Below are 10,424 nucleotides of genomic sequence, written 5' to 3' on the forward strand. Positions count from 1 at the left end.
GGAATTATAAACTAGAACAAGTTCAGTGACCATTATCTGTGATTCTTGTGCAGAGCAACCCTGCTCTGTATGCACAATGAAGCCATTGTCACAGGCACACCAGATTCTACTCATCTGTGATAACAGTCACATTTCAGACACTCAGAGTTACCATGTTTAGAGCAAATATATGGCCTTGAACACTAAGTCTGGTCTACCCTGAACATGCGCAAGGCCCATGCCCATCTACAATCAACATCACAAGTGCAATAACTCTCACAAGTTCCTGATGCGCTGTTGAGCAGAAACTTAAGCAAGCATGTTAGCTGGGTCTGCATTCTGGGTGTCCAAGTAATTTATGCTGCCTGTAGAAAATGCTGGCAGGGGTGCTGTGGGTAAGGGTCTCCCTCCTGACAATGAACACAAGAAAACAGAGGATCTCTGAGCAGGTTCTTTTTCCCTGACCTTTGTGCCAGATTGTGATGACCTTAAGGTCATATAAAGATCAGTGAGATTGCCTTTTCTAAGCCTCAGTCCTTTCCTATCAGCCACTGCCAAGCAGGAGGAGAGGAAAGAGAACAGCAGCCTGCAGAAACTGGTTCTGTGGAAGCTGGGAGCTTTCCTCCTCCAGAGGACTCTTTTACAGGTCATTTGCAAGCCCAACTGAATCCCCTATATCAACTGGAAAATGGAATCTGATAAACTAGAGAAAGTTGATGATGAGAGACAGAACCTTGGACCTCTCTGAAAGTCACTTCTCAGGTGCACAGGCTCTCCCTCCAGCCATAACATTTGGGATCTAGAAGATCTCCAAAAGGGCTTGGATCAAGATCTAAGTAGATATGAAGATTTGTACGTGCTGTGAGGTCAGTTGAATGCTATCCAGCCAAGAAGGTGTTGGCTTTGCAGGAAGCAGTGGGATAACGCAGGTCACAGGTGAGTCAGTTGGCAAAAAATTGTAACATATATAACAGTAACACACACCAAAGCCAGTTTGCTGTGCTACCAAAGAGTGCATTAATCTAGAGCTAGAACAATCAACCCAGTAGTTAGGAAAAAAAAAAAAGAAAGGACCTCTTAAGACTCAATCCAAACCAACGGAAATACCACTTACAACTAACATCCAAATAACTGATCACATTTCTTCATGAACAAACATGTTGCTAATAGCCTGAAGCAAGCATAGACTCTAGTAAGGAACCAAACGGGAACAAATGAGATATTAAGCCTAAAGTTGACAAGCAACATTCCAGTTCCTGCCATATTTTTGGGGGAGGTGTATATTAGGAAGCAGATTATTCTATGGAATTTGCTACTTTTCTGTGAAATTTACCTAACTGTAGAAAAGTGCAATGCAGATGATCAGGTCACCGTTTATCTCTCTGGCCTTTGAAGGAGAGGTAGGGTAGTCTGAGGAACACAGATCAGGATCTCTCTTGACTTTATTTATTTTTTTGGTAGAGAGGGATAAGCAGGTATGTGCAGACACATGCATGTCTCCTTGCAACTATTGGGATCCAGGATAAACTAAGAAATACCATGGGCAGAAATTAAATTAAGCAATTTTAGAAGGGCATTTACACAATAATCATGAGACCTGCATTGACAAGATATGTTGTACAAGAACACAGTACTTATTCTCAGCCCAGGAAAAATTCTGCCTGTGACACAAGCTCTTTGTTATCCATGTCAGTAGTGAAGCATGCTGACATTTTCTTTGCCAGCTCATTGGCAGACTCTATTGAAACAACCTAAAACATTCCTATGGTAAAAGCAACCAGCCACCACAGCTACATTAACGTTACTTCTCTGTTTGCTAAAAGCAGTGTAAAAATATCCTCAGTTTCTGTGAAGCACAGTGAATTAAATTTCTAAGGGATTACAGACTAGCCCCTGGGTAAGTCTTCCATATCTTTCCTATCTACAGTAGGAACTCAGAGTACTCTCCCTCCTCCTTGTCATATTTATTTCTCCCAACAGTGACAAACAGTAACAGTGTTAACATATAAAATTCAAAGCATAGATGAGTTAAGGGTCCTATAAGCAGGTCATCAAAAACAGGATTTTTCTCTGCAGACATTTGAGGAAGGGGTTGAAGTTGTGATTGCTTTTTGTTTCCAGTCGCTAATGCCCAAACAAATACAGTTCTGCCCACTGATGCCTAAAACCTTCCCTGACATAGTTGCATTGATTAGGCATAGCTTTTAAAAAGTAATATATCCAAGCTGACAGATAGATGATAATAGTTGTGTGGCCTCACAACCTTGACCAGCAAACAAGACAGAGGCATCCTAGCAAAGCCTTGCTATCGTTACTTTGCCACAGTTTCAGCTTTCCTCATAGCAACAACATAGATTGCACACACTTTGGGCAGAGATCCTTTTTCCCCCCATTTATTTAATTTTCAGTTTGAAGATAACTAATATCAGGAAAAAACAATCAGCAGTTTAGCACTCAAGGCTGTAAAATGCCAGGACCACCCGAAGCTTCCTATATCAGTATTTCCACAAGATGCCATTCTTTCATCCTCCCCAGTGCTGAAGAGGAATAGAACAGACAGGAGGAAAACACTGCTTAGGACCCACTTGCCTGACACATGCAGCAAGCACAGACTCCTGCATTTAGTAAGCTGACCTGTCAAGTCTCATCTGTAACACTCACTGACCTGACCTTTGTCTCCATTTACCACAATGACAACAGCAACTCACCTATTCCTGACCAGTGGTCCTGCAGCTGAGAAGTGGTTGCACTGCAAAGCAGCAAAGGCTATGCCTCCCACTAACACAAACACAAAAAAGAGTATTCCTCCCTTCTTCCCTCCCAATACACAACCAAAAAGGAACCATGCTGGAAGAGACACTTCCTAGGGTTGCAGCCTTTCCCTGCAGTACATCTTGATCACATAATATGATATTGTTGAAGAAAGACATATAACCCAAAGAGTGTGCCCTCACAGTACAAGTCATTGCCTGCAGCTTCACACACTGAACAAGATGAACAGAATGAAGGCTATACAGAGCTTTCTCATTTCCCATACAACTCAGGACAAAGATCTGAAGTTGATTCAACTCTTATCTCTCACTGTCTAAAGAACAAGAGGATTTTCAAACTTATTTTCAAAAATTTTCAAACTTAAAATATGTGTGAAGCACTCATTAATCGCTGATAAAAAAATAAAATACCTGAGGAATAGGGCTCTGTGTCCTTAGCCATGCTGAACAGGAGCTAAAGGCACCGGTTCTGCAAGAGGCATCCTCAGCCCCTGCTGACCAATGTGAGTCTGTGGGATCTCAGGTACTATGGAGTGGTTGGTGTTTGGTTCCATGAATCTAGACTGAGACAAGGCATTTATCTCAGTTTGCTCATCACAAAAAGACTAAAATTACTTGTAAGATCATTGCATGCTGTGACAAATGAGCACTGAAGAGTGCCTTTATGAAGATTGCTCACAAAGCAGAAGATATTCCTGCTCCACCCTCACCCCCCCAATTGAATCTTGTATCCATTTATTTTCTTTCCAGATGAAATAAAATAGCCAGAGAAATAAAACATGGTCAAGTCCTGGAATGGTCAACATAGCAATATGAGGAATAGAGGTTCAGTTTGCAAAAAAACTGCCCCAAGACTCATTGTAATCACGTTTAACAGTGACACCTAGTGTTGTTCCACAGCATCTTTTCTTTTTCTTGAGTGTTTGGCTAATAAGATCAAATAAACTGGAATCAAATAAACGTGAATAAAATGAACCTGCCTTTATACTGGAGGACCGTATCTATGCTCAACCTCTGTTCTGGATGAATGGAATGCACCTTAGCCGAAAGAGAGAAGGCACAATACGTTTTGTTAAGGTATGATAAATTGACAGAGTTCAATAAATTCCATGGAATTTAACAAATGGTTTAACAAGGGGAATGGAGGAGAGGGGAAGGGAGGGAGGGGACACCTCTTAATCTCTCAGTATCATTTTCCACTTAGAATAAGGATCAATTTGTAAGTCATTTTTCCAAAAACAGCAGAAACCCACTCACATGCGAGCCCTTCAGCTGACGGTTCGAAACTTTTACAGAACACTAGAGGGCAGGAGAGCAGCTTTTAGATCCAAGTCTTGCAATTTCAATAGTTAATCTTCCTCTGGCTAAAGATGTGCCGAGGAACTCCTCTTTCGTAGGAGAACACAATGGAAGTAAGGTATTTCTGTTCTTATAGACTACTTACATCTGCTAAAGGTATCATGACTTTCATTTCCATGTACTAGCACAAGCAAAGAGGTGCAAATTGGAGCTGAAGAAATTAATTTGCAATGAAACATCCTTTCATTAACACTCCATGTTTTCAAACATAAATCAGCATCCCTCCATTCATCTATTTCACTTATGCAATCTTTACTGGCAGATTTAGTTTACATTTTGTTAGGCTTCTCCTCTTCATGAAAAGGAATTTCATATATTGTTTTATATATCATAGTCAATTGTAAAGAGTTATTCAGATTCACTGGGCTTCCCTCCCCATCCATATGCTGAGGACCATCAGGTTCTGCTCTCACAGCTAATTTCCTTGATATAGATAATCAAGAGGAGCAGCCTCTTCTGGGTCAAAAGCATCTCAGACTGTTATACAAGGAAGGTGTAATCTTATCTAGCCTCAGTAAGAATTAGTGTGTTTGAACATAGTATTCCACAGAATCTCAAGGTGGATGAGGTTGGCAGGCACCCCTGGAGGTCATCTGGTCCAACTCCCTGCTTAAATAGGGCCACTGCAAACTTCTTGCCCAGGACCAGTCCAGCCGGCTTTTGATTATCTCCAGGGACAGAGACTCCAGAACCTCCCTGGGCTGTGCTCGGTTACCCCCCACAGTGAAAAGTGTTTTCTGACATTCCAATGGACCATCCTGTGTTTCAGGTCATGCCCATTGCCTCTGGTTGGCTTAGCCTCAGTGGGCACCAGTGACCACAGTATTTATTTACGTATAAGATGCAGAGTCATGCATCATTATTTGTCACATCAGAGCATTATTAAATCTGCAAGCTGGCACTAAAACAAAGAAACAAAAAACAGTCTGGAACCTCAGGTTAGGAACTTCTGCAGTAGCCAGTGCTATCTTAAAACAGGAGTGCATAGGATCCCCCTGAACAAATCGCAGCTCAATAGTCGGTCACAGGACAAAGCACACTCAAGTCTCACTCCTACACAACACAAGTGTCTAGGGATGCAAAATGAAGAGGGGATTCACACCATGAACACAAATCTGTCAAAATGCAAATGTGGTTATGCAAAATACCAAAAGCATCTGCAAGAATAGTCATAGTGATCTATCTAATGTCTAGATAAAATGAGAGGTTTTGTCTACTTATTGTGGGAACATGTTCTTCTTTTTTTTTTTTTTTTGCTAAAAAGTTTCCATTAAATGGTGAAGTGTTTCTCTGACATGCAAGGCAGCAGCAATGAAAGGAGATAAAAGACAACCTTTAAAGGGTAATGACAGAGACAACAATAAACGTGGGGATGAAAAAAAACCAACAAAAACCTCATTCCAAAAATGCTACTAAACTGCTTTTCAAGGAAATAAAAAGCTGAAGTATACATATTTTAGCTATCTTCTGTTTCACATGCACTGTTTCTCACGCAGTCATTGATTCAGTTTCTTTATGGAACTGAAGGATACAAGTGCCACTCTATTACATCTCAGTATGAGAAAGTGGCATCTTCTGGTACAGTGACCTGAGAAAAGTAGAAGTTGTTTTCTGGATATGGTTGTTTCAAACATTACATCTTAGTAATGGAATAATGCAAGTCCGTATTTCCTTAAGAAGAAATGTCAGCAAACTGGATTTCACGTTAGGTAACCAGAAAACGTGTCATGGATTCTCTTGTCCATGCTGGTGATGAACTGCAGTGGTGAGCAGTGCTCTTCACAGTTAAGAGAGACGAGTAACAAGCGGTAGAGCTGCTCAAGCTACAGACTATGCAAGACATGCTAAGTCTCATAGTCAACAAAGTTTCCACAGTACTCCCTACTTCACTATCCCAAAGTTTAGGGAGCAAACTCTTAACCAAGCAGGCACATATTCCTATAATATACAGCATGTACATTTTACATAAACATCAATATTTTTACTTCAAATAAAATGTTAGACTGATCAAAACTATGCCCCAAGTCCCAAAGTCCATATTTTGCATTACTTATGTTTCACAAGCATGTTCTGCTCACCTTCCTCTCTTCTCTCTGCATCCAACTATCTGACTTCTTTCTGCTCCCATACCTGTGCTATGTTGAAGAGTAAGAGCTACTACTACGACATGCAAAATAATGTTTTTGGTTCCAGATTGCCCTGCTGCAGTCCTGAGCATGAAAACATTCACATCTGAAGGGACCCCTTTACATCTTCCAGTTCTGGGAAATGGAGAAGTAGAGGGAGGAGATATTTTGAAAAAGCTGCTAAGTCCCATTACAATGAGAACTTTATGGAGTATTTTGGTAACCTAGATAACCAGCACACATTTAGATACACAGGACAGGATTCATCTCTCTAAGCATGGGCACTGAGTGTCAGTTTAGGTATTGCTGTGAATTATTCTGGCCTCCCAACCCCAGACCAGGAAGGCAATGCAGTCATCAGCATAGTCCCATACAGATATCACAAATACTCTACAGCAACTGAGATAATACTTAAACACAACTACACTCCTAAATGTGGAGAAGTTAATTGAGGTCCCAGGGTAGACACCATTACAATGCATACATTTGGGTAACTATGAGATAGGTGTTAAAGGTCTCATTCTAGTCAGTAGAAATCTAGTTAACACAACCAACGGAGTCCAGTGAGCCAGTCAGCTCCCCCTAAAGCAGACACTATAGTTGGTCAGCGGCGTTATAGGTTTTGCTCCACTGGCAACAGAAACTGACAGCAGGAAACAGGAAAATGTCATAGACACCACAAGAGAGGAGGAATACTGGCCAGTGTAATCGATTCAAGTGTTCCTCAAGAGAAATCTAAGGGAAATAAGATTTAAAAGAAAATTTATTGAAGCAAAAAATAACTCTTAGGGCTAAGTCTGACTTCTACACATACTCTTACAATTTCTGTAAACTTACATGGAGGAGCCTAACTGTAGTCAGTAGCACAGCTTTGTAATAAAAGTCACCTTTTGTAATGCAAATATTTATTTATTTTTCAGTGTTAAAATTTATCCTGAAGGCTTTACATTTTATTGTGAGCAGCACGAAAAAGCAAAAATAAAATTGTGTTTTCTTCATTTCCTTATAACAGATTTCTCTTTTTTGACTCCTGAGTAAGAAGGATTAAACATCCCTAAGCTTATCCTAGTCACCTCTGCTAGCCATAATGGAGTAGTAGTGTATGTACGAAGGAGAGAAATTAGCATGAAAAAGGCCACTCTTCTAAAATTAAACTGTTAGAAAAAACAAAGCCAAGTGTGATCTTGGTTATTTTGATATGATCAATGGGACTCACTCATCACCACTGCAATGAATAAAAATCTGCAGCAGAGAACAAACAAAAATACCAAGATTTTTTATGTCACTGCAATAGGTTTGCATCACACAGATAACCACAGGACAGTGTTCTACAAGAAGCAGATCCAACAAAGGCAGGTTTCTTATGGACTGACCCACATACCCCCACAAATGATTTGCCAAGACCCAGCTTCCCTTTTTTCACAGGACCTTTAGTCCCTGTCCTCCCATGTCCTTGCGGCCTCCTGACACAATCTCTGATTGTAATCCAGAGCCATACATGTCCTCCCTGGACTGCCAGCAGGCCAAAAGGAGCAGGTAACTTCTTAGTTGAAGCTGTAGCCTTCCTTGATGGGAAGGGGGCACTTGTCTGTCCATGTGTCTCTAATCTTGACACTGACTTCCACAAAACTTGCAGGAACTGATTTTGTTATTGGAGAACTGTCAAACTTGCTTGACAGTGACTAATGGGTGAAATGTTGTGGAAGAGGCAGGGCTGATTTGCAGCACAGTTGTGTAAGTCAAGCTAAAATAAGAAGTAGAAAAATTAAATAAAGACAGCTTAATTGCAGATTGTGTTCTTGACAGCTTATGCAGTTCATGGTGGGCAATCAAGTAAAAGATCAGGTACAGAAAGTAATGTCATGCTATTAAGCCTAGAAGTAGAAGAGATGATAAATTTCTATATGGAAAGGCAAGAATTCTGTAAGATAATTGAAGAACGCTGTTGGGAAAGAAAATAAAAAGGCCAATTGCTTTGCTTTCCATCCTTCTTCCTCTCCATGCATGCCACAGATCTTCTCAGTTGATCAAGTTCAGTCCATTTCCAGATTCACTTTTTTTAGACCAAAATCAAAGAGACCAAAATCAAAATAACACCTTTTTCCCAGTTTAGCCATGCTGCAGGGAGCAGAGAGGGCGTCCTGGGAGCAATTCAGATACTTGGCCTTTGTAAAGTGGGCATTGCCAAGGGTTGCACCCTGGCAGGTCTGCAGTACTTGTATACAGCGTTGGAAACAGGAGTCCATGTGGGCTTGGGCTTGCAGGGATCAAGAAGAGAAATTTTGAAATGAGGAGAGTAAAAGGTCATTCACTTTTTCCACTTATCTGTACAAAACAGCTGAGTTAGGGGCCATCTCTGAAACCTTCCCAGAAAGAATGACATCTGTTCCTGGGCCATTTCAGGGAACTTCTCCCACCTCAACATACACCTCTGCTTCAGAGGCCTCACTTCAGTTACAGTTCTCAAGCCAGAAACAAGGATGCTTTTTCAATCTCAAATAAAACTTTTTTAATGTACAAACTAAAGTAAACATACTTATTTTAACTTGATCAAGTTTACCTGGCCTAGCGGAAGGTGTCCCTGCCCATGGCAGGGGTGGTAGAACTAGATGATCTTAAAAGTCCCTTGTAACCCAAACCATTCTGTGATTCTACAAAATACGTGTGCAAGCATCAAACTCACTTGGAAAAGTAACTCAAAAGCATCAGGAGGAAGCTATGTGATAGCACCAGCACATATGGTACCTACAGGTATTTTTAGAACAAAAGAAAAAAGATATCTGAAAGTAGATAAAAATATGGAAAGTTCCACAAAGTGAGAAAGTTTTAATATGACTGTGGAGCCCTCCCCTTCCTCTTAAGATTTAAGATACTCGAGTGCAAATTTTGTAAATCAGTTTGTTTTAACCAACTCTCCATAGCTTCACAACCGTTAAAAGCACTGTTAGCAAAACACCACTTAACCATTAGAGTAGTTTTGCTGGCACCTAGTTCTGAATCTGAAAGAGAAACTTATGTTATTATCTGAAACTACTTAAAATTCAAATTTCTCCCTGTTCGCACTTAAAATAACTTTTAAGCCTCAATCACCAGTTCACTAAGATCTTGCTCTTCACAGCACCATGTGTCAGCCCTATCTATTTGACCACACACCCACATAACTCCCAGCGAAGAAGCAAAACTTGAGAGTCTATCCAGATAAAGGATTTTCTCTTTGAGTGACCACCCACTTCATGAGCACTGATGTCAGATCAACTTCCCATTGAAGAAATGAGACTGGAGCCCACCCCAGCAGAGCCCCTGGAGCAGCACTGCTATAGTGTGCCAGCATAGCTGAAGCAAACCTTTCTCCAAGCTCCAGTCCCAGAAACAGCTCACTCAGACAAGATGAATTTTCAGGAGAACATGAGAAAGCAGCACATAACACACAGACATTATGGATCAACATGAGATGTACTCTGCATTGACAGCAAAAGAACTAGATAGATGCTAATAAAGTAACAGCATTCTCTATGTGCATTTCTGTACCTATTTCCTCACCTTCATAGAGCGTTTCCTGGGCCCCTCCAAGATCCTACAGATCACAAGTCCTCTCTGTGCTGCAGAGCAGCTCCCTGTGACTATGGCTGTTCTTAACCGTCACCCATCCCCAATAAGAGCGTTTTCTTCTCTTCCAACCCCCACACTTCCTGTGCATCTTTTTTTCATTTCCCCAGCCAAGACTTTATCTCAGTGGTTAGCACCAACTCCTAATTTTCATATTTTGTTTAATTTTTTGTCTGCATTTCATAATATTTCAAACTTGGTTTCTCTACTGAGATATTTAAACTAAAAGAGCATAGATTCAGACTAGATATAAGGAAGAAATATTTTATTATGAAGGTGGTGAGGCACTGGAACAGGTTGCTCAGAGAAGTTATGGAAGCTCCATCCCTGGAAATATTCAAGGTCAGGTTGGATGGGGCTCTGAGCAACCTGGTCTAGTGGAAAGTGTCCCTGTCCATGGCAGGGGGTTAGAACTAGATGATCTTTGGAAGTCCCTTCCAACCCAAACCATTCTATGATTCTGTGATTTTTAAATTCATCCTGTTTTCTTTGAGTTACTGCAGTTTTCTGCCCTGTTGTCTCACACTGAATAGAAGTCATTGAGCTCTGGTGAGTTACTATTACATCTAGTCTGAGGGAAATG

This window comes from Corapipo altera, unplaced genomic scaffold (assembly GCF_003945725.1).
Source record: "Corapipo altera isolate COAL_440 unplaced genomic scaffold, ASM394572v1 0, whole genome shotgun sequence".
Classification (NCBI taxonomy): domain Eukaryota; kingdom Metazoa; phylum Chordata; class Aves; order Passeriformes; family Pipridae; genus Corapipo; species Corapipo altera.